Source organism: Oncorhynchus mykiss, chromosome 1 (genome assembly GCF_057628025.1).
Source record: "Oncorhynchus mykiss isolate SJ-2025 chromosome 1, ASM5762802v1, whole genome shotgun sequence".
NCBI lineage: Eukaryota > Metazoa > Chordata > Actinopteri > Salmoniformes > Salmonidae > Oncorhynchus > Oncorhynchus mykiss.
This window is the reverse complement of record NC_143022.1, coordinates 52,872,068-52,896,096: the sequence shown is the minus strand read 5'-3', so window position 1 is coordinate 52,896,096 and position 24,029 is coordinate 52,872,068. Positions and strand designations below refer to the sequence as shown.

At 43.8% G+C, this 24,029-nt stretch overlaps 1 long non-coding RNA gene and 1 pseudogene across 1 annotated transcript in view; one reads left to right on the top strand and one right to left on the bottom strand.

Moving 5' to 3' along the window:
- LOC149985561 (uncharacterized) overlaps nt 1-24,029 on the bottom strand; it is a 338,855-nt gene that overhangs the window by 215,457 nt on the left and 99,369 nt on the right. The window lies entirely within an intron of this gene.
- The window catches only part of LOC110532401 (cryptochrome-2-like), a 30,395-nt pseudogene continuing 18,959 nt past the window's right edge, over nt 12,594-24,029 (top strand).

Here is a 24,029-nt window from a genome sequence, read left to right as displayed (position 1 = left end):
TATATCTTTATGTTTGAAGCCTGAAATGTGGCAAAAGGTTGCAAAGTTCAAGGGGGCCGAATACTTTCGCAAGGCACTGTATGCATAGTCATTTTAACCATATCTACATGTACATACTACCTCAATCAACCTGATTAACCGGTGTCTGTATGTACCCTCGCTACTTTTATAGCCTCGCTACTGTATATAGCCTGTCTTTTACTGTTGTTTTATTTCATTACTTACCTATTGTTCACCTAACACCTTTTTTGCACTATTGGTTAGAGCCTGTAAGTAAGCATTTCACTGTAAGGTCTACCTACACCTGCTGTGTTCGGCGCACATGACAAATAAACTTTGATTTGATTTGATTTATCTGTTGTTGCTAAATCATATTCAAAAGATTAGCCAGCTGGCTAGGTTAGGCTGGTTCTGGGGCTGGATTTGTCATAAGCATTTAGTGAAAATAAAATCCAGCCCTGAAAAGAAACATAGACTTAAAAGTATTAGCATGTCATATCATAGGGCATTGGCATGAAAAATATCACAAGTTACCACTTTTCCTGATTTTCCTTTGCCACAGAACTGCTGCTTATTCTTTGGGTGTCTAGGACGGGTTGTTGTAAAGCACTCTGCGACAATCATTGTTATGAAAAGGGACAGATAAATAACATTTGTAAGGAATGATTTTGATGTGCTGCACTGAAGCATTATTTGTTAGAGGACTTGGTCCTTTTCTGTTCCTTTCATCATGAATATCTAAAAATGACTTAGAATTATGTTATCTTGACTGCTAGTGCAATCCTAAAGGATAATTGTGAAGTGCTCCGAAATGGAAATGTGCTCATCTGAAGTACACTGCTCAAATTAAGGGAACACTTCAACAACACAATGTAACTCCAAGTCAATCACACTTCTGTGAAATCAAACTTTCCACTTAGGAAGCAACACTGATTGACAATAAATGTCACATGCTGTTGTACAAATGGAATAGACAACAGGTGTAAATTATAGGCAATTAGCAAGACACACCCAATAAAGGAGTGGTTCTGCAGGTGGGGACCACAGACCACTTCTCAGTTCCTATGCTTCCTGGCTGATGTTTTGGTCACTTTTGAATGCTGGCGGTGCTTTCACTCTAGTGGTAGCATGAGACGGAGTCTACAACCCACACAAGTGGCTCAGGTAGTACAGCTCATCCAGGATGGCACATCAATGCGAGCTGTGGCAAGAAGGTTTGCTGTGTCTGTCAGCGTAGTGTCCAGAGACAGGCCAGTACATCAGGAGACGTAGAGGAGGCCGTTGGAGGGCAACAACCCAGCAGCAGGACAGCTACCTCCGCCTTTGTGCAAGGAGGAGCACTGCCAGGGCCCTGCAAAATGACCTCCAGCAGGCCACAAATGTGCATGTGTCTGCTCAAACGATCAGAAACACTCCATCAGGGTGTTATGAGGGCCCGATGTCCACAGGTGGGGGTTGTGCATAAAGCCCAACACCGTGCAGGATGTTTGGCATTTGCCAGAGAACACCAAGAATGGCAAATTTGCCACTGGCGCCCTGTGCTCTTCACAGATGAAAGCAGGTTCACACTGACCATGTGACAGACGTGACAGAGTCTGGAGACGCGGTGGAGAACGTTCTGCTGCCTGCAACATCCTCCAGCATGACCGGTTTGGCGGTGGGTCAGTCATGGTGTGGGGTGGCATTTCTTTGTGGGGCCGCACAGCACTCCATGTGCTCGCCAGAGGTAGCCTGACTGCCATTAGGTACCGAGATGAGATCCTCAGACCCCTTGTGAGACCATATGCTGGTGCGGTTGGCCCTGGGTTCCTCCTAATGCAAGACAATGCTAGACCTCATGTGGCTGGAGTGTGTCAGCAGTTCCTGCAAGAGGAAGAAATTGCTATGGACTGGCCCGCCCGTTCCCCAGACCTGAATCAAATTGAGTTCATCTGGGACATCATGTCTCGCACCATCCACCAACGCCACGTTGCACCACAGACTGTCCAGGAGTTGGCGGATGCTTTAGTCCAGGTCTGGGAGGAGACCCCTCAGGAGACCATCCGCCATCTCATCAGGAGCATGCCCAGGCGTTGTAGGGATGTCATACAGGCACGTGGAGGCCACACACACTACTGAGCCTCATTTTGACTTGTTTTAAGGACATTACATCAAAGTTGGATCAGCCTGTAGTGTGGTTTTCCACTTTAATTTTGAGTGTGACTCCAAATCCAGACCTCCATGGGTTGATACATTTGATTTCCATTGATCATTTTTGTGTGATTTTGTTGTCAGCACATTACACTATGTAAAGAAAAAAGTATTTAATAAGAATATTTCATTCATTCAGATCTAGGGTGTGTTATTTTAGTGTTCCCTTTATTTTTTTGAGCAGTGTATAATTTGAAGATTGGTGGGTGATTTGGGACGAACCAAGCACTTGAGGTACATGCCCATGAAATCACCAAGCCAAACTGGGCCAAACTCTATGGCAGCATCCAACGGGCTTGCATTGTCGAGCTCTCCCCGTAATATTTTTTACATTGTTTGCAAACTGATATGTGACACGTACTAATGCTAAAATAACATGCAAAACAGGATAAAAAATATATATACAGTACCAGTAAAAGGTTTGGACACAGCTACTCATTCCAGGGTTTTCCTTTATTTTTGCTATTTTCTACATTGCAGAATAATAGTGAAGACATCAAAACTATGAAATAACACAAATGGAATCATGTAGTAACCCAAAAGAATTTCAACAAATTCTTCAAAGTAGCCACCCTTTGCCTTGATGACAGCTTTGCACAATCTTGGCATTCTCTCAACCAGCTCCCCACATATGCTGAGCACTTGTTGTTGCTTTTCCTTCACTCTGCAGCCTGAAGGTGTGTTTGGTCATTATCCTGTTGAAAAACAAATTATAGTACCACTAAACGAAAACCAGATGGGATGGCATATCGCTGCAGAATGCTGTGGTGGCAATGCTGGTTAAGTGTACCTTGAATTCTAAATAAATCACAGACAGTGTGACCAGCAAACCACCCCCACACCATCACACCTCCTCCTCCATGCTTCACGGTGGGAACCACACATGCGGAGTTCATTCGCTCACCTGCTCACCTTTTTCTTGGCCCAACAAGTCTCTTCTTACTATTGGTGTCCTTTAGTATTGGTTTCTTTGCAACAATTCGACCATGCAGGCCTGATTCACTTAGTCTGCTATGAACAGTTGATGTTGAGATGTTTCTATTACTTGAACTCAGTGAAGCATTTATTTGGGCTGCAATCTGAGGTGCAGTTAACTCCAATGAACGTGTCCTCTGCAGCAGAGGTAACTCTGGGTCTTGCTTTCCTGTGGCGGTCCTCATGAGAGCCAGTTTCATCACAGCGCTTGAGGGTTTTTGCAACTGCACTTGAAGAAACTTTCAAAGATCTTGACATTTTCCAGATTGACAGACCTTCTTGTCTTAAAGTAATAATGGATGGTCGTTTCTCTTTGCTTATTTGAGCTGTTCTTGCCATAATATGGACTTGGTCTTTCACCAAATAGTGCTATCTTCTGTATACCACCCCTACCTTATCACAACACAGCTGATTGTCTCGAACACATTAAGGAGGAAAGAAATTCACCAATTAACTTTTAACAAGGCACAACTGTTAATTGAAATGCATTCCATGTGACTACCTCATGATGCTGGTTGAGAGAATGCCAAGAGTGTGCAAAGCTGTCATCAAGGCAAAGGGTGGCTACATTGAAGAATCTAAAATGTATTTTTATTTGTTTAACACTTTTTTAGTTACTACATGATTCCATATGTGTTATTTCATAGTTTTGATGTCTTCACTATTATAAAAAAAATAGTAAATAGTAAAAAACATTTAAGTAGAAAAACCCTGGAATGACTAGGTGTGTCCAAATTTTGACTGGTACTGTAGATTTTCATTACATGTTGTGCCAGGTCCTGCATGACATCACCCCCTTCAGCTTCCTGTAAAAATACAGATATATTCTTTCAATGTTGGGATAACATTTTCCAGGCAATTTTCCATTAAATCAAACCGGATTATGACATGCCCTTATTTTATATCAGAATGCAGTGAACATTCTCTGTCTCTCTCTCTCTCACACACACACACACACACACACACACACACACACACACACACACACATGATAGAATATACAGGTCAGAAAATACTTTATTGCCCTCACATGGGGTCACCTCCATCTTCAGCCAGGTAGTCAATTAAGCAATGTAAAACCACTTCTCTTGTCTTCTCAAATGGGGGTACTGTTTGGGTTCTGAAATTAGGTATTCAACACAAACCACATACCATTCATTGCTCATTGCTCAGTAACACTGAACAAAAATTCCTCACTGAACTCACATCATGACCCTGATGTAGAAAAAAATCACTGTTTTCATTGGATTGAATCTGTGTATATGTGAAGGGTTGAAGTCTATGCATCCACTGATCCAAGTATCCCGTATTACTAAAAGGCGTATAGTGCTTGGGTACTAAAGCAGGGACTATGACTTAAATTGCAGCACCAAGCATCAGCCAGCAAAATATAAAACAATGAATTTTTCCTGAGAATACTTTACCTGGAGTAACACATCCAGCACGACCCGCAATCTATGTCCAAGTGCTCCTCCCTTGGAATGGAATAAGGACAGCAGCTTAGGGATGTACTGGTCCAACATGGCCATAAACCTTGGCTCAAGATGCTTTGTGGTGATCCTCTGGAATTCTTTATTTATCTGAAAGACAAATACTCAAATAATGGTACAGATATTTCATTTGGTACTGCATATTTTGGCTGCTGACTCACCTGAGAGGTTTCAAACAGAGCAGGCCATCTGCCTTTCATGTCTTTAACACTGGGACACTGGTTGAGGAAGTCCTGTCTTTGGTGCACAATGTCTTGGTCCACAATCTAGCAGTCTTAGATGGTAGCTAGTCCAATTAGTCAAAAGCTACTTTTAAAGATGCTGTGTGCGAAGTTCGGCCACTGGTTGAGAAAGTGGCACTCACAAGCTAAATGTGGTACCCGAAAATTGCGTACTGCATCACACATGTGCACCACGTCTTTGCCATCGCTCTCTTTTTGCTCTCCCTCGGGGAGCCATTGAGCCTGCCTTGCAAACTGAGTGGTTCTCCACCTTATTGAAAAGTGGTGGGCAAATGCCAACTCGCCACACTTCTGCCGTCAGCTCTGGTAATGCTGGGCAGTGCATTATTCTAGTTAGTCTGGCTCATATAACAGGAAATAAGTGTTCCTTGTATCCAAAATGGCTGACCACAAAATTATATGGATTCAACTAAAGATTGTATCTAATTGATGCAAGACATTAATTATGCATGTATTGAATGCTTATTGACAAATTCCAGCCAAAGCGAGAGGTTTCTAAAATATTTAGTCACCAACATTGCGGTCAGCGTCTTTAATATTAAGGGTAATTATGGCTTATGTTGCTGACAGATTAGACATCATAGATTTCTAAATCCATTTCATAATCATGATCCTACAGTTGTCACGATCGTTTCTAGAAACGGACCAAGGCGCAAGCGTGATTACAGTTCCACCTAATTTATTAATAGTGAAACTTAACAAAAACAATAAACAATAAATGAACAACGAACCGTGACTACAGAGGTGCTACATACACTTACTCAATATCCCACAAAGCACAGGTGTAAAAAAGGCTACCTAAATATGATCCCCAAATAGAGACAACGATTACCAGCTGCCTCAAATTGGGAACCATATCAAGCACACCAACATAGAAATATGAAAACTAGAACGCCACATAGAAATAATAAACTAGAACACCACATAGAAATAATAGACTAGAACACCCCAGTCACGCCCTGACTGTACCATAGAGAAACAATGGCTCTCTATGGTCAGGGCGTGACAACAGTTAGATGGTATATGTCATCACATGTTTGCTAAGTAGCCCACACAAGTGCAATTGTTGAATGCAGAGATGTACTGTACATACCTTTATTTTTATTTATTTTTTCACCTTTATTTAACCAGGTAGGCCAGTTGAGGACAAGTTCTCATTTAAAACTGCGACCTGGCCAAGATAAATCAAAGCAGTGCGACACAAACACAGAGTTACACATGGAATAACCAAATGTACAGTCAATACAATAGAAAAGTCTATATACAGTGTGTGCAAATTAAGTAAGATTATGGAGGTGAAGCAATAAATAGGCCGTAGTGGCGAAATAATTACAATTTAGCAAATGAACACTGGAGTGATAGATGTGCAGAAGATGAGTGTGCAAGTAGAGATACTAGTGTGCAAAGGAGCGACAAAAAAAACAAAAAAAATATCAATATGGGGGTGAGGTAGTTGGATGGGGTATTTACAGATGGGCTATGTACAGGTGCAATGATCTGTAAGCTGCTCTGATAGCTGATGCTTAAAGTATGTGAGGGAGATATGAGTCTCCAGCTTCAGTGATTTTTGCAATTTGTTCCAGTCATTGGCAGCAGAGAACTGGAAGGAAAGGCAGCCAAAGGAGGAATTGGCTTTGGGGTGACCAGTGAAATATACCTGCTGGAGAGTGTGCTGCGGGTAGGTGCTGCTATGGTGACCAGTTAGCTGAGATAAGGTGGGGCTTTACCTAGCAAAGACTTCTAGATGACCTTGAGCCAGTGGGTTTGGCGACGAATATGAAGCGAGGGCCAGCCAACGAGAGGATACAGGTCGCAGTAGTGGGTAGTATATAGCGCTTTGGTGACAAAACGGATGGCACTGTGATAGACTGCATCCAGTTTGCTGAGTAGAGTGTTGGAGGCTATTTTGTAAATGACATCGCCGAAGTCGAGGATCGGTAGGATGGTCAGTTTTACAAGGGTATGTTTGGCATTATGAGTGAAGGATGCTTTGTTGCGAAATAGGAAGCCAATTCTAGATTTAACTTTGGATTGGAGATGTTTGATGTGAGTCTGGAAGGATAGTTTACAGTCTAACCAGACACCTATGTATTTGTAGTTGTCCACGTATTCTAAGTCAGAATCATCCAGAGTAGTGATGTTAGACGGGTGGGTAGGTGCAGGCAGCGATCGGTTGAAGAGCATGCATTTAGTTTTACTTGTATTTAAGAGCAATTGGAGGCCACAGAAGGAGAGTTGTATGGCATTGAAGCTCGTCTGGAGGGTTGTTAACCTGTTAGAGCTCTAGGGGCGCTATTTCATTTTTGGATAAAAAACGTTCCCGTTTTAAGCGCGATATTTTGTCACGAAAAGATGCTCGACTATGCATATTCTTGACAGTTTTGGAAAGAAAACACTCTGAAGTTTCAGAATCTGCAAAGATTTTGTCTGTAAGTGCCCCAGAACTCATTCTACAGGCGAAACCAAGATGATGCATCAACCAGGAATTAGCAGAATTTCTGAAGCTCTGTTTTCCATTGTCTCCTTATATGGCTGTGATTGCGCAAGGAATGAGCCTACACTTTCTGTCGTACGCCCAAGGTCTTAGCAGCATTGTGACGTATTTGTAGGCATATCATTGGAAGATTGACCATAAGAGATTACATTTTCCAAGTGTCCGCCTGGTGTCCTGTGTCGAATTCGGTGCGCAATTGCCAGCTGCTTCTACTTTACCATTTGATTCAGGGGAGAAAGCATGTGTCCAAGAACGATGTATCAATGAAGAGATATGTGAAAAACACCTTGATGATTGATTCTAAACAACGTTTGCCATGTTTTCAGTCGATATTATGGAGTTAATTTGGAAAAAAGTTCGCGTTTTGAGGACTGAATTTTCGGATTTTTTTTGGTAGCCAAATGTGATGTATAAAACGGAGCTATTTCTAATACACAAGGAATCTTTTTGGAAAAACTGAGCATCTGCTATCTAACTGAGAGTATCCTCATTGAAAACATCAGAAGTTCTTCAAAGGTAAATGATTTTATTTGAAGGCTTTTATGTTTTTGTTAATGTTGCGTGCTGGATGCTAACGCTAATGCTAACGCTAAATGCTAACGCTAAATGCTAACGCTAAATGCTAACGCTAAATGCTAACGCTAGCTAGCTACTTTTACACAAATTATTGTTTTCCTATGGTTGAGAAGCATATTTTGAAAATCTGAGATGACAGTGTTGTTTACAAAAGGCTAAGCTTGAGAGATGGCATATTTATTTCATTTCATTTGCGATTTTCATAAATAGTTAACGTTGTGTTATGCTAATGAGCTTGCTGATAGATTTACACAATCCTGGATACAGGGGTTTTTTCATAGCTAAACGTGACGCAGAAAACGGAGCGATTTGTCCTAAACAAATAATATTTCAGGAAAAACTGAACATTTGCTATCTGAGAGTCTCCTCATTGAAAACATCTGAAGTTATTCAAAGGTAAATGATTTTATTTGAATGCTTTTCTGTTTTTTTGTGTAAATGTTGCCAGCTGAATGCTAATGCTAAATGCTACGTTAGCCATCAATACTGTTACACAAATGCTTGTTTTGCAATGGTTGAGAAGCATATTTTGAAAATCTGAGATGACAGTGTTGTTAACAAAAAGCTTGAGAGCTAGCATATTTATTTCATTTCATTTGCGATTTTCATGAATAGTTAACGTTGCGTTATGGTAATGAGCTTGAGTCTGTATTCACGATCCCGGATCCGGGATGGGGAGATCAGAAAGGTTAACACAATGTCCAAAGAAGGGTCAGAAGTATACAGAATGGTAGCAAAAGCGACATCATTGATGTATGCAGAGAAGAGAGTCGGTCCAAGAAATGAACCCTGTGGCATCCCCATAGAGACTGCCAGAGGCCCGGACAACAGGCCCTCCGATTTGTCTCACTGAACTCTATCAGAGAAGTAGTTGGTGAACCAGGCGAGGCAATCATTTGAGAAACCAAGGCTATCGAGTCTGCCAATGCGGATGTGGTGATTGACAGAGTTGAAAGCCTTGGCCAGGTCAATGAATACAGCTGCACAGTATTGTTTCTTATTGATGGCGATTAAGATATCGTTTAGGACCTTGAGTGTGGCTGAGGTGCACCCATGACCAGCTCTGAAACCAGATTGCATAGTGGAGAAGGTATGGTGGGATTCAAAACGGTTGGTAATCTGTTTGTTGACTTGGATTTCGAAGACCTTAGAAAGGCAGGGTAGGATAGATATAGGTCTGTAGCAGTTTGGGTCAAGAGTGTCCCCCCCCCCTTTGAAGAGGGGGTTGACCGCAGCTGCTTTCCAATCTTTGGGGATCTCAGACGACACGAAAGAGAGGTTGAACAGGCTAGTAATAGGGGTTGCAACAATTTCGGCAGATCATTTTAGAAAGAAAGGGTCCAGATTGTCTAGCCCGGCTGATTTGTTGGGGTCCAGATTTTGCAGCTCTTTCAGAACACCAGCTGACTGGATTTGGGAGAAGGAGAAATGGGGAAGGCTTGGGCGAGTTGCTGTGGGTGGTGCAGTGCTGTTGACTGGGGTAGGGGTAGCCAGGTGGAAAGCATGGCCAGCCGTAGAAAAATGCTTATTGAAAATCTCAATTATAGTGGTTTTATTGGTGGTGACAGTGTTTCCTATCCTCAGTGCAGTGGGCAGCTGGGAGGAGGTGTTCTTATTCTCCATGGACTTTACAGTGTCCCAGAACCTTAGCTTCCCTGAAAAGTTGCATGTCACGGGGGCTGTTCGATGCTAATGCAGAACGCCATAGGATGTTTTTGTGTTGGTTAAGGGCAGTCAGGTCTGGAGAGAACCAAGTGCTATATCTGTTCCTGGTTCTAGATTTCTTGAATGGGGCATGCATATTTAAGATGGTGAGGAAGGCATTTAAATATAAAAAAACAAGCATCCTCTACTGACGGGATGAGATCAATATCCTTCCAGGATACCCCTGCCAGGTCGATTAGAAAGGCCTGCTCGCTGAAGTGTTTCAGGGAGCGTTTGACAGTGAGGAGTGGAAGTCGTTTGACCGCTGACCCATTACGGATGCAGGCAATGAGGCAGTGATCGCTGAGATCTTGGTTGAAAACAGCAGAGGTGTATTTAGAGGGCAAGTTGGTTAGGATGATATCTATGAGGGTGCCCGTGTTTATGGCTTTGGGGTGATACCTGGTAGGTTCATTGATAATTTGTGTGAGATTGATGGCATCAAGCTTAGATTGGAGGATGGCTGGGGTGTTAAGCATGTTCCAGTTTGGGTCGCCTAGCAGCACGAGCTCTGAAGATAGATGGGGGGCAATCAGTTCACATATGGTGTTGTTGTAATAACATATTAAAACATGTAATGACGCATTCACTGACTGTTGTCTGCCTGGGCTTAACCATACAATTTTGGCTTGTACTCTGTGTTATACTCTCTCTATCTCTCTGTTTCTCAATATACTAACTGCACGGGAAACCCCCACCAGGGTGGGGGTTTAAGATAAAACACACTGACAACCCATAAATATACACTGCTCAAAACCCTTTGGGATGGGCTACAAAGACAAAGAACTATGTTGAGAACCAATGGGATACTGACGCCAGGCTGGAGAGGACTGTCTATCACCTACGAACAACCAACCAGGAGCCAGGACTACTAGAATCTACCTACGTCATTTCAATGTATAAATGTACTGCCCAAATATGTCGTACCTTCTCTTTTTCCGAAAGCTCCCTAAGGGTTGGACGAATAGGAGCCGTGCGGCACGTTTGCCAGATATTATTATGCTTGATTAAAGGCCTCAAATATAACGTATCCGCCTTGTCCAGAGTCTCATTTTTGTTGTTTCTTGTTTCTCCAATAACTAATCATTTACAAATTGGTAGCTAGAGGATGGTAGAAATCCATGAATTCGGTCCATAGATTTGATGAGAGAAAAGACAAGTTGACGACAGATTCTAGAAGGACGGGCGACCTGTCTACAGGAGCCATCGGGGATTCAACTCGCCTCAGGAAACTGACCAAAGAGCTCGACATTATAAAGGTACGCAGAACCGGTTTAATCGAATTCTGCATATTATAGTATAATCAATATCCAAATTATGGTCAGAAGTACTGAGTGTGTGAGTATGAATTGCCGTTAAATTTATGAAAATTGTTCCGATAACCAAAGCCATTTGCATAATGATATCTGTGTAAATATATTGTTCAAATCTGATTCAAATAGTCCAGCAACAGTAATAAAATTGCTGTGTGTCATGGTGAGGAATTGGAGGACAGAATGTGATATATTGTTTAAAATCTAATCCATATAGGCTGGCAGTAGTTGATATGTAAATCGACTAGGTGTTACGGTGAAGGATTTGATAACAGAATTTGATGGAATGTGATGCACTGTTTTAATCGGGTCCAAATAGTCTGGCAATTTTGAAATGAAATGAAATATGAATGAGATGATGAAATGTTTTATGTAACTAGTGGAGTAGCATCCCACTAGGAGCATCAGTTAATAAGCTAAATAATTGGACTAGGAGTGAAGGAATTAAACCTGATCTCTCCAGATTAATGTCACTGATTCACCGTTCCATGAGACCGAGGGATACTGACCACCGGCTCTAAATTTGACCGCCGAGTCAAAAGTTTGGGCGGGGCTGTGCGGCCGCCGTGCCGTGTAACGAATTGATTTCTGTTCTCTTTGTGCTGTTGGGGTTGCCTAGAATTAATTTGACAAATATTATAGAAGGCATCTGAATGCATTGACATTGACCCAAAAGTAGGCGTTTGGGACACTAACATTTCGCCAGGCAGTAGAAATGTGTGAACCTGTAAAATTACTCCAGTAAAATACCCTAGACGCATAATTATCTCGCGAATATCCCTTTTCGATATTATAGTACAGTAATTTGACAAAGCTCTGTGTGCACGAGGGTGAAACACGAGAGATAAGTCTGTGTGGGCACCAGGGATACATCGCTGGTTTCGACCAAGTGACGGGCTAAGTGCACATAGTTGCTGAGGGCCATAGCGCAATGTCGTGTTAGCACATTTAGTTGTTTTTAATTGTTTTACATAATTTTTTATCGGACCCAGACATAGTGAATCGTCAATATGGCCTCAATTACCGTTCCCAAACTCAAATTCAATGAATATTTAGATCAGAGAATACAGGAAAGGGCAGGAGGAAAACAGGAATATAAATCAATAAAGAAGATATGGGGGGAAATTAGGCTAAGATGGACCCAGGCAGGTTACATTAGTGGAGTTGCCCCATCAAGGGAACAACTCAGCACTAGGGAAAGAGAGTGAGGCAGAAAAGAATAGCAGCCATTTTTTCAAGAAAAAAGGAACGAAGGAGAGAGAGAGAGCGGAGGCGGAGCTGAGAATAGGGACATGGGCAATAGAGGAGACAAAAAGGACACGCCCACAAAATAAACCTGATATGATGGGGGTGCTTGCTGGGGCCTCAGATGACGTCAGAGAAGGCACAATCAACAACCACAACACACCACCGCCCACCGTGACCACCCCATCGGCCCCGCTCTCTCTATACCCGCCTCTGCCACAGGAAGAGAAGACTGAAGTGCCACCTCCCTATTCACAAAATCCATTCGCATACCTCCCACACAACCCATTTAAAAACCCACACCACACCAGCAGCCATACAGGCCCCGGTCTTCATGGTGCAGGGAGGACAGCTAAAAGGGAACATGACTGTGGGGATTCAAGAAGGCCACCTCGTCTGTGAAGAAAGGCCCGAGTGCTCAAGCCCCACAGCACTACAAGGCCCAGGTGGGTCCCTGCTGAACTACCCACAAGGAAGGGAAGGTGGATCTCAACCGGGCCTCCTAAAGAGAGAAGGCCACGATCTTATTCAGTTCTCCTCTACTCCAAACACAGACAATTAGCTGAAATCATAGGCTTGACACAAGCACTGAAAGGAGCAGGAAGGGGCCTGCCAACTTCCCCTACGCCCAGCAGCTGATCCACGCTTCGTTGAGTACCAGCCTTGGAAGACCGCCTTGATGGGACAGATGCCCAGCCTACATGGAGGAGCCTCTACATGGCTACACCAACTGCAATGAAAACACTACTACCCAAAGCCACGAACACAGGATGAGGAGGGGGAAGAGGACCCCCTCCTCTACAATACAACCACCCAGGGCCCAGCCACATGCAGCAGCAACAGCAAGATTACAACCAACCACAGTTTCAAGGTATGGCAGGGAACACCATGCCCTGGCCATAAAAGATGCCCACACTGTCTGAAACCCCAGAAGTGTACTGGCCAAAATGCCTACCCACAGGGCCTGCCACCCCTCACATCCAGTTTAAGTTCAACCAACTGAAAGCTCAAATCTACACTGCACCCATATAAGACTCCCCAAGCTGAGATCCATTGCACACTCAATGCAACAGAAACCGATGACTGCCTCTACACTGCAGACTGGGACGAAGACAGGATGCACCTGACCCCTCCTATCAGGTGTTGTACCATTGTGTGTGGCCCAGAGGGGGTGGCAGCACCGGTCATCCTACGATCAAGGAACCTCCATGCACCCCTGGCCTGGACGGCTGAAGCATCAACAGCCATAGCACTCCTGAAAACAGATCTATCAGCGGCAGCAGCTCTGACTGCACCTGACTACAAGAACAAGTTCCATTTGGATGTTTCTGAAAGGGAGGGATTTACCTCATCCGTCCTATTCCAGAAACAAGAGGGGGAGAGAAGGGTCTTGATGTACTACTCTTCCAAACTTGACCACATTGAGGTAGAACAGACAACATGCTCCAGATACGTTGCTGCAGTAGCAAAAGCTATTGAAAAAAAAACAAAAAAAAAACAGCTCACCTCGGGATGTCACCCTTCAATCAGCCATCATCCCTCAACCAGCATCGGCCCAATTAGCTGAAATCATCGGATTGACGCAGGCCCTCATCAGAGGAAAAGGAAAGACTGTGAATATCTATAGAGACTCAGCCCATGCCCATGAAGCAGTCCACACTGATGGACCCAGAACTTTTATGAGAAGCACATGGCCCCACACACACGAAGGCAAACTAAAGACCCTCCAAAAGGCCCTCACATAAAAAATATGACTGACTTATTTATTTTATGATTTATTTTGTGACGAATGCAATGTTTGTGACAGACACAACCCAAAGAAACCATATCGAACACCAATGGGCTCATACCCATTACCTAATGCATGATTTCAGGATATTAGCATAGAATACACAGACATGGGGGCGGATAAGGTGGTTAATGGGAAACAATACCTATTTAGTGATGGTGGATAGGTTTTCCAAATGGGTAGAGGGAATTCCAGCGGCGGGGGAGGATGCGAAGTCAGTTATAGGCCACAATCCCAAGATCTCATGGAACGCGCAAGTCAAACGTATGTGCCGGGTCGAAGTTGAAATGGGTCGAAGCCCTGCCCCTGGCGTTGATGGCCATGAGAGCCTCACCAGGATCAGGCACCCATCTCTCTCCTCATGAGATAATGACTGGTAGAGTCATGCCTGGCCCACCAAGGGAGGGAGGTCATATGCCCGCCCTTGATGTGCAATAAATTGTAATGTCTAATTATGTGAAAAAACTGACGGTTCTCTCTGCAGCACTCTCTACCCAGGTTCACAAGGTCCAGGAGGTGGAGCTGCCGGGGGACACGCCACCACTGAAGGTAAAACTTGGAGACTGTGTAAGGGTGAAGGTCCACAAGAGAAAGTGGCTGGAACGGAACCCAGGTGGACTGGTCCGTACGAAGTGAAGGAGGTTACTTCACACTCAGTCCAGGTCAAAGGTAAATTGGGCGCACCTTGGCACCACCTCACACATTGTACACCAGCTCCAACCCCTTCCCGCACACTGACGGAAGTCAGAACCGACCTAAGTGGTCTACATTCGGCCCCAAATCTTGCACCTCCTTAGTCAGGGAAAATGGGAGGTTTAGCCCCATATTCACTGACTAAGTCACACCGTACTCCTTGGGAACGGTTGGGGATCTCCGGACCCCTGTTTGTTATTTTTCTTCTCATGGGAGGAGTCACTGTATGTACACTCACATGGCTTATAGACCAACAGATGCACCCACTACAGACTCACACACTGAATTCTACTCTGCCAGGTGAAACTAACTCTCTCTCTTTTCCCTCTTATCTACCACAAGACCATACCATTTCTAGGCGTGAGGTGGGGGTCACTAAGTGCACCCCCCAGGAGTTGAAGAGCACCACCTTGTGTTTGCCTTTCAATGCCACCACCACTGTTTACCTGCCTTGGGGCCTTTTGGGTCATGCGCAAAATAGTTTGGGGCTACCTGCCTGGACCTATTCCAGTTTTAACTGGTATATAACCAAACGGGGATATGGTGAGTGGTCTTGGAAAAACCTGGTGGCGGAAACAGGGCATGACTGGTCCAGCTATTCCAAGGGACGGGTTGTTCTTGCCTGGCGCAAACGGCTTACATTTTCACGCACTGGTTTTCAACTAAAGCTGATTGTACGACCTGGGACCACTATGGGGTGTCAGGTTTTTACGTTGGCCCCATATGTAGATACCGACAGGGCTGAAGTCCATTTCACACTATATATCTGTGTTACGCCACAACCACAGCCTACTTCTGTGACGGTGCGTGACGATATGGCAAAGCCACATACCCTACCCCAGCACAGGGATGGGTGGGGTTCTGCTGTTTTAGTGGTCACCACCCCTACCCCGGATGAGAACATTCGGGTTGCTACAGGTATCTCAGGTTTGTCTAACAATTGGTTATTATTGACCGAACAAGCAGCCAATACAACCCCCACTAGTTGTGTAGTTTGCATGGGTGCCCGACCATTGCTCCGCATTGTCCCGGCTACTGTCGAGATCGGATGTTTAATGCCCCTTATGGACCAAGACAATCCGACTGGTAATTGTTTCTTGTGGGATGCAGTTTACCCGGTTGTCTCCGCTACGGACAGGGCACCAGTATTTTCCTCTGATGTTGCCAGGGCCGAATTCTCCTGTATTAACATGACAGGGGGTATACTACAGTTAGGTTTGCTCCCTGCTGGTTGGTGTACAAATACTATCGTAGTAGTTGGTGTTTTTAAGCCAGTGATCAGGGCTGACATCTGGTGGTGGTGTGGGGGACCTCGGCTGTTTGACAGACCTCCCAATAAGGCTACGGGTACTTGTGCGCTTGTAACACTTCTACTGCCTATCTCTGTTTACCCTATAGGTGTGGGTGATTTGGTGACCCGGATACAGGCTGTGGACCCACAGTTTCTGCCTACCAGAACCAAGCGGGAAGCAGCCCTGACTGTTGGGGATCCCACGTATATTGATGCTATAGGTGTTCCTAGGGGGGTCCCTGATGAGTACAAGCTGGTGGACCAGGTCGCCGCAGGTTTTGAATCATCTCTCTGCTGGTGGTGCACTGTGAATAAAAATGTTGACCGCATTAACTATATACATTTCAATGTCAAAAAATTAGGGAACTGGACTCAACAAGGTTTTGAGGCCGTACATGGTCAACTGGCGGCTACCTCCCTTATGGCTTTTCAAAATCGCATTGCCGTTGACATGTTGCTGGCTGAGAAGGGTGGGATATGTTTTATGTTTGGGGAGCAATGTTGCACATTTATCCCCAATAACACAGCCTCTGATGGCAGTCTCACTGTTGCGTTAGAAGGACTACGTACCCTGAATGGTAAAATTAAATCCCACTCTGGGGTTGATACCAGCACGTGGGACTCCTGGATGGATGCATTTGGTAAATATAAGGTCCTGGTCTCTTCTATTCTGGTCTCTATCTCTGTGTTTGTTGCAATATTAACCCTCTGTGGCTGTTGTTGCATCCCATGTGCCCGCTCCCTGCTTTCTCGAGTTATTACTTCTGCTATTGCACCAAATAATGACCCTGCACTGATGTTCCCCCTCCGACAACAGGAGGATCCTCTGGTGGAGTTTGAAACATGCACATATGAGTAATTTTCACGTCTCACCAGGGTGGGGGTTTAAGATAAAACACACTGACAACCCATAAATATACACTGCTCAAAACCCTTTGGGATGGGCTACAAAGACAAAGAACTCTGTCGAGAACCAATGGGATACTGACGCCAGGCTGGAGAGGACTGTCTATCACCTACGAACAACCAACCAGGAGCCAGGACTACTAGAATCTACCTACGTCATTTCAATGTATAAATGTACTGCCCAAATATGTCGTACCTTCTCTTTTTCCGAAAGCTCCCTAAGGGTTGGACGAATAGGAGCCGTGCGGCACGTTTGCCAGATATTATTATGCTTGATTAAAGGCCTCAAATATAACGTATCCGCCTTGTCCAGAGTCTCATCTTGGTCTTGTTTCTCCAATAACTAATCATTTACAGTGTCCAGAGCACAGCTGGAGGCAGAGGGTGGTCTATAGCAGGCGGCAACAGTGAGAGACTTGTTTTTAGAGAGGTGGATTTTTAAAAGTAGAAGTTCAAATGGTTTCGGTACAGACCTGGATAGTAGGACAGAACTCTGCAGGCTATCTTTGCAGTAGATTGCAACACCGCCCACTTTGGCAGTTCTATCTTGTCTGAAAATGTTGTAGTTAGGGATGGAGATTTCAGAATTTTCTTCCTAAGCCAGGATTCAGACACGGCTAGAATATCCGGGTTGGCAGATTGTGCTAAAGCAGTGAATAAAACAAACTTAGGGAGGAGGCTTCTAATGTTAACATGCATAAAACCAAGGCTATTACGGTTACAGAAGTCATCAAAAGAGAGCGCCTGGGGAATAGGAGTGGAGCTAGGCACTGCAGGGCCTGGATTCACCTCTACATCGCCAGAGGAACAGAGGAGGAGTAGGATAAGGGTATGGCTAAAAGCTATGAGAATTGGTTGTCTAGAACGTCCGGAACAGAGAGTAAAAAGAGGTTTCTGTGGGCGATAAAATAGCTTCAAGGTATAACGTACAGACAAAGGTATGGTAGGATGTGAATACAGTGGAGGTAAACCTAGGTATTGAGTGATGATGAGAGAGATATTGTCTCTAGAAACATCATTGAAACCAGGTGATGTCATCGCATGTGTGGGTGGTAGACCTGAAAGGTTGGATAAGGTATAATGAGCAGGCCTAGAGGCTCTACAGTGAAATAAGCCAAGAAACACTAACCAGAACAGAAATGGACGAGGCATATTGACATTAAGGAGAGGCATGCTTAGTCGAGTGATCATAAGGGTCCAGTGAGTCGTGAGGTTGGTTGGGGTAACGGCGATTCAGACAGCTAGCCGAGCCATCAGTAGCAAGCTAGCATAGGATGGAGGTCTGTTTTCAGCCACCTCGTGCGTTTCCATCGGTAGATTAGTGGGGTTCCGTGTGGTAGAGGGGATCCATCCAATTGGCAAAAGAGATAAAGTTATAGTGATCCAAGAAAAATTGTCCGATAGACCTATTCAGATAGCAGCCAATAAGACCGCTAACATTTAGCGGGCCGTAGATGGGCGTTCGGGTAACGTCGCTACGGAGGGGCCAGTTGGATAACTCTCGGGCAGATAATGTCGATAGTCCAGTCGTGAAGGCCCTGTGGGGCTCCACATCGGCAGTAAAACGGGTCCGGATAGGTGATTGTAGCCCAGGAGTGGCTGATGGAACTCTTCAGCTGGCTAGCTCCGGATTAATTTATGTTTGCTCCGGGATCGACGTAAGCCAATAGCCACACGGATAGCAGCTAGCTAGCTGCGAGATCAAGGTGTAAATGTCCAGAGCTTGCGGTTGCAATCCGGGGATGTGGAGAGAAAAATAGGTCCGGTATGTTCTGGTCTGAGTCGGGTTGTACAAAACTGGCAATAGCCTTTCGAGCTAAAGGATAGCTGATGACCACAAACCATGGTTAGCTGACTACTAACGTTAGCCAGTAACCTGCATATTTAGTTAAAGAAATTCATGATAGCAGGCAATATTAAACTAGGGAAATTGTGTCACTTCTCTTGCGTTCATTGCACGCAGAGTCAGGGTATATGCAACAGTTTTGGCTGCCTGGCTCGTTGCAAACTAATTAGCGAACTAATTAGCCAGAATTTTACGTAATTGTGACAGTTAATTGAAAGTTGTGCAATGTAAAAGTTATGGATGCCACCTGTTATATAAAATACGGAATGGTTCCATCCACAACATTTTGTTTTGTATTTAGTAAATAAATAATTAAGCAAATTTGTGTATTGCTGATTCAACTTGTTAGCCAGGGTTCGTGCAGATAACCAAGGACTTTACGACAATCAGAATTAGACTGAATAAGGTGAAGATTAATAATTGACTGCTATTGATATGAAAGATCTTCAGATCTTTAAGAGAGTTTATTCGAAAGACAGCAGCACTAATAAACACCCCTCTGTGGTGCCCCATGTTATTAATGAGTTAATTACTGCATGGTTTAATTAAATTACGGAATCAATTAAACGTTAGCTAATAGATTTCACAAAATAGCCTATCATCTCATTTAATCAGTCAGAGACATGACAGCATGGATTTTTTTAGGGGGCATTATGGCCACACAAGGGGCCTGGGAAATTCGAGGCCTGCTAGTGCACCAAGTCTGGAACAAAAGAAGACCCTGAACAGCTTCTACTCCCAAGCCATAAGACTGCTAAACAAAACTGTTAAATGGCTAATCAAATGGCTGGCTACCTGCTACTGCATCTATCCTGTTGCCTAGTATTAACGCTACTTATATGAACCGTTGAAATCAGAAGTTTACATACACTTAGGTTGGAATCATTAAAACTTGTTTTTCAACCACTCCACACATTTCTTGTTAACAAACTATAGTTTTGGCAAGTCGGTTAGGACATCTACTTTGTGCATGACAAAGGTCATTTTTCCAACAATTGTTTACAGACCAATTATTTCACTTAAAATTCACCGTATCACAATTCCAGTGGGTCAGAAGTTTAAATACACTAAGTTGACTGTGCCTTTTAATAAACAGCTTGGAAAATTCCATAAAATGATGTCATGGCTTTAGAAGCTTCTGATAGGCTAATTGACATAATTTGAGTCTATTGGAGGTGTACCTGTGCATGTATTTCAAGGCCTACCTTCAAACTCAGTGCCTCTTTGCTTGACATCATGGAGAAATCTAAAGAAAACAGCAAAAATGTAGACCTCCACAAGTCTGGTTCATCCTTGGAAGCAATTTTCAAACGCCTGAAGGTGCCACGTTCATCTGCACAAACAATAGTATGCAAGTATAAACACCATGGGACCACGCAGCCATCATACACCTGTATTGTCTCTGGCTATGCCGGATTAAGTGACATGCTATTCTATAAAATAATTTCTCCGTAATTAATACTACCTGATTGAGCTAATCATGTAAATGTAATTAACTAGAGAGTCAGGGCACCACAAAATAATATTTATAGAGCTGTTATCATCCGAATAAACTCTTAAAGACCTAGTAATATTTTACATCAATAGCAGTCAATATTAATCGTAATCTTAATTCAGTCTCATCTGAAAGTTGTAAATTCTTAGTTATCTGCACAAACCCTGGCTAACAAGTTGAATCAGCAATACAAAATTGGGTTTAATTATTTATTTACTAAATACCTAACTAATCACACAGAATTACACATACACTTAATTAATCAACTTGATTACAAATTACGTCATAAAGGAAAACGTCCCTAGCGGGCGGAACAGATATGACAGCTGGTTACACAAAATAAAAGAGGCTGGGTTTGAGTGAAGGAGCGGGAAGACTGAGGAACAAAGGGCGAAGCTGTGCTATCGTAAATACAGTATCTTATGCATTCCAAATTACTGCCCATTCGGAAAAGGAAAATGTAATAAATATTTACTCTGAGCTGCGCTTCAGTAGGTTGGTGGTAGATGGAAGGCGGAGTTGCCCAACCGAGTCCTTTGAAGAATGTCTCTGCTGGTAAATACGTTGTAGTAACGTCGTTGTGTGGTAGACGGGATACTCTGTCTGTTCCTTCCTAACCTGCGTTTGCATCTGCTGTTGCTAACTCAAAGACTAGGAGGTATCACTTCTGTAGTGAATAAGAGTTCAAAGTTCATACCATTCGCAACCAAAGCTCACGCTGATGTTGGCTTCGTTCTGTAGTTATTATCTGAACCATTCTGACATCGGACCGTCGTCCTCACGTCCTCGGAAGAGGAGGTTATATTGTCATCAAGGGCTTATATAGGAAGGGAGAGGAGGGCGTGTTTGAAAAGTTTTATAGCCCATGTCCCTTCACAAGGGCGGGCCACTGATTGAGCAGAGCCCTGCCTTATGAAAACCCAAATCTCACATTTTTTTAAGCTAAAATCACATTTCATCCCATCACGAAAAATGTAATATTCAAACATTTCAATTGAACAGCAATTCCATGTGAATCCGATAACTCTGATGTGTAGACTTTACACTGTAGAGTTTGTCATCTTATCATTGATGAGAATGACTCAGATGACAACCGAACTGACATCATATTCATTAAATACCACCACATATGTTCCATTGTTCGGATTACCAGAACATAGGTAATTTCCCCCCACCTTCTGATGTTCTCAGAATCTCTATGTTAACCAAAGGATTTGCAAAGGTAACATCAGTAGGGTAGAGAGAGGAAAAAGGGGGGAAGAGGTATTTATGACTGTCATAAACCTACCCCCAGGCCAACGTCATGACACCACTCAGGAAGGAGACGTGTTCTGTCTCCTAGAGATGAACATACTTTGGTGCAAAAAGTGCAAATCAATCCCAGAACAACAGCAAAGGACCTTGTGAAGATGCTGGAGGAAACAGGTACAAAGTCTATATCCACAGTAAAACGAGTCCTATATCGACATAACCTGAAAGGCAGCTCAGCAAGGAAGAAGCCACTGCTCCAAAACCGCCATAAAAAAGCCAGACTACGGTTTGCAACTGCACATGGGGATAAAGATCGTACTTTTTGGAGAAATTTCCTCTGGCCCGATGAAACAAAAATTGATCTGTTTGGCCATAATGACCATCGTTACGTGTGGAGGAAAAAGGGGGAGGCTTGCAAGCCGAAGAACACCATCCCAACCGTGAATCATCGGGGTGGCAGGATCATTTTGTGGGTGTGCTTTGCTGCAGGAGGGACTGGTGCTCTTCACAAAATAGAAGGCATCATGAGGCAGGAAAATTATGTGGATATATTGAAGCACCATCTCAAGACATCAGTCAGGAAGTTAAAGTTTGGTTTTAAATGGGTCTTCCAAATGGACAATGACTTCCAAAGTTGTGGCAAAATGGCTTAAGGACAACAAAGGCAAGGTATTGGAGTGGCCATCACAACGCCCTGACCTCAATCACATAGACAATTTGTTAGCAGAACTGGAAAAGCGTGTGCATGCAAGGAGGCCTACAAACCTGACTCCATTACACCAGCTCTGTCAGGAAAAATGGGCCAAAATTCACCCAACATATTGTGGGAAGCTTGTGGAAAGCTACCAGAAACATTTGACCCAAGCTAATCAATTTAAAGGCATGGCTACCAAATACGAATTGAGTGTAACTTCTGACCTACTGGGAATGTGATGAAAGAGATCAAATCAGAAATAAATAATTCTCTCTACTATTATTCTGACATTTCACATTCTTAAAATAAACTGGTGATCCTAACTGACCTAAAACAGGGAATGTTTACATGGATCAAATGTCAGGAATTGTGAAAAACTGAGTTTAAATGTATTTGGCTAAGGTGTATGTAAACTTCCTACTTCAACTGTACATACACCACATGACCAAAAGAATGTGGACACCTGCTGGTTGAACATCTCATTCCAAAATCGTAGGCATCAATATAGAGTTGGTCCCCCAGTAGCTGCTATAACAGCCTCCACTCTTCTGGGAAGGCTTTCCACTAGATGTTGGAACATTGTTGCGGGGACTTGCTTCCATTCAGCCACAAGAGCATTAGTGAGGTCGGGCACTGATGTTGGGAGATTAGTTCTGGCTCGCAGTCGGTTTTCCAATTCATCCCAAAGGTGTTCGATGTGGTTGAGATCAGGGCTCTGTGCAGGCCAGTGAAGTTCTTCCACACCTCAACAAACCATTTCTATATGGACCACGCTTTGTTCACTGGGGCATGGTCATGCTGAAACAGGAAAGGGCCTTCCTGTGTGTCTAGTGTAGTCTAGAGCTTATCTTGAGATACTCTATCTATTAAGAGAGATTTCATCTGTATTTTTCGTAGCTGTCTACATACCACCACAGACTGATGCTGGCACTAAGACCGCACTCAATGAGCTGTATTCCTCCATAATACAACAGGAAAATGCTCATCCAGAGGCGGCTGTCCTAGTTTCCGTGGACTTTAATGCAGGGAATCTTAAATGCGTTTTGCCAAATTTCTATCAGCATGTTAAATGTGCAACTAGAGGGAAAACAACTCTAGACCACCTTTACTCCACACACAGAGACGCGTACAAAGCTCTCACTCGCCCTCCATTTGGCAAGTCTGACCATAATTCTGTCCTCCTCATTCCTGCTTACAAGCAAAAATTCAAGCAGGAATCACCATCAATAAAAACGTGGTCAGATGAAGCAGATGCTACGCTACAGGACTGTTTTGCTAACACAGACTGGAATATGTTCTGGGATTCTTCCGATGGCATTGAGGAGTACACCACATCAGTCATTGGCTTCATCAATAAGTGCATCGATGACGTCGTCCCCACAGTGACAGTATGTACATACCCCAACCAGAAGCCATGGATTACAGGCAACATCCGCACTGAGCTAAATGCTAGAGCTGCCGCTTACAAGGAGCGGGACTCTAACCAGGAAGCTGATAAGAAATCCTGCTATGCCCTCCAACGAACCATCAAACAGGAAAAGCATCAATACAGGACTAAGATCGACTCGCACTACACCAGCTCCGACACTCATCGGATGTGGCAGGGCTTGCAAACCATTACAGACTACAAAGCGAAGCACAGCTGAGAGCTGCCCAGTGACACAATCCTACCAGACAAGCTAAATTACTTCTTTCTTTGCTTCGAGGCAAATAACATTGAAACATGCATGAGAGCAGCAGCTGTTCCGGATGACTGTGTGATCACTCTCTCCGCAGCCAATGTGAGTAAGACCTTTAAACAGGTCAACATTCACAAGGCCGCAGGGACAGAAGGA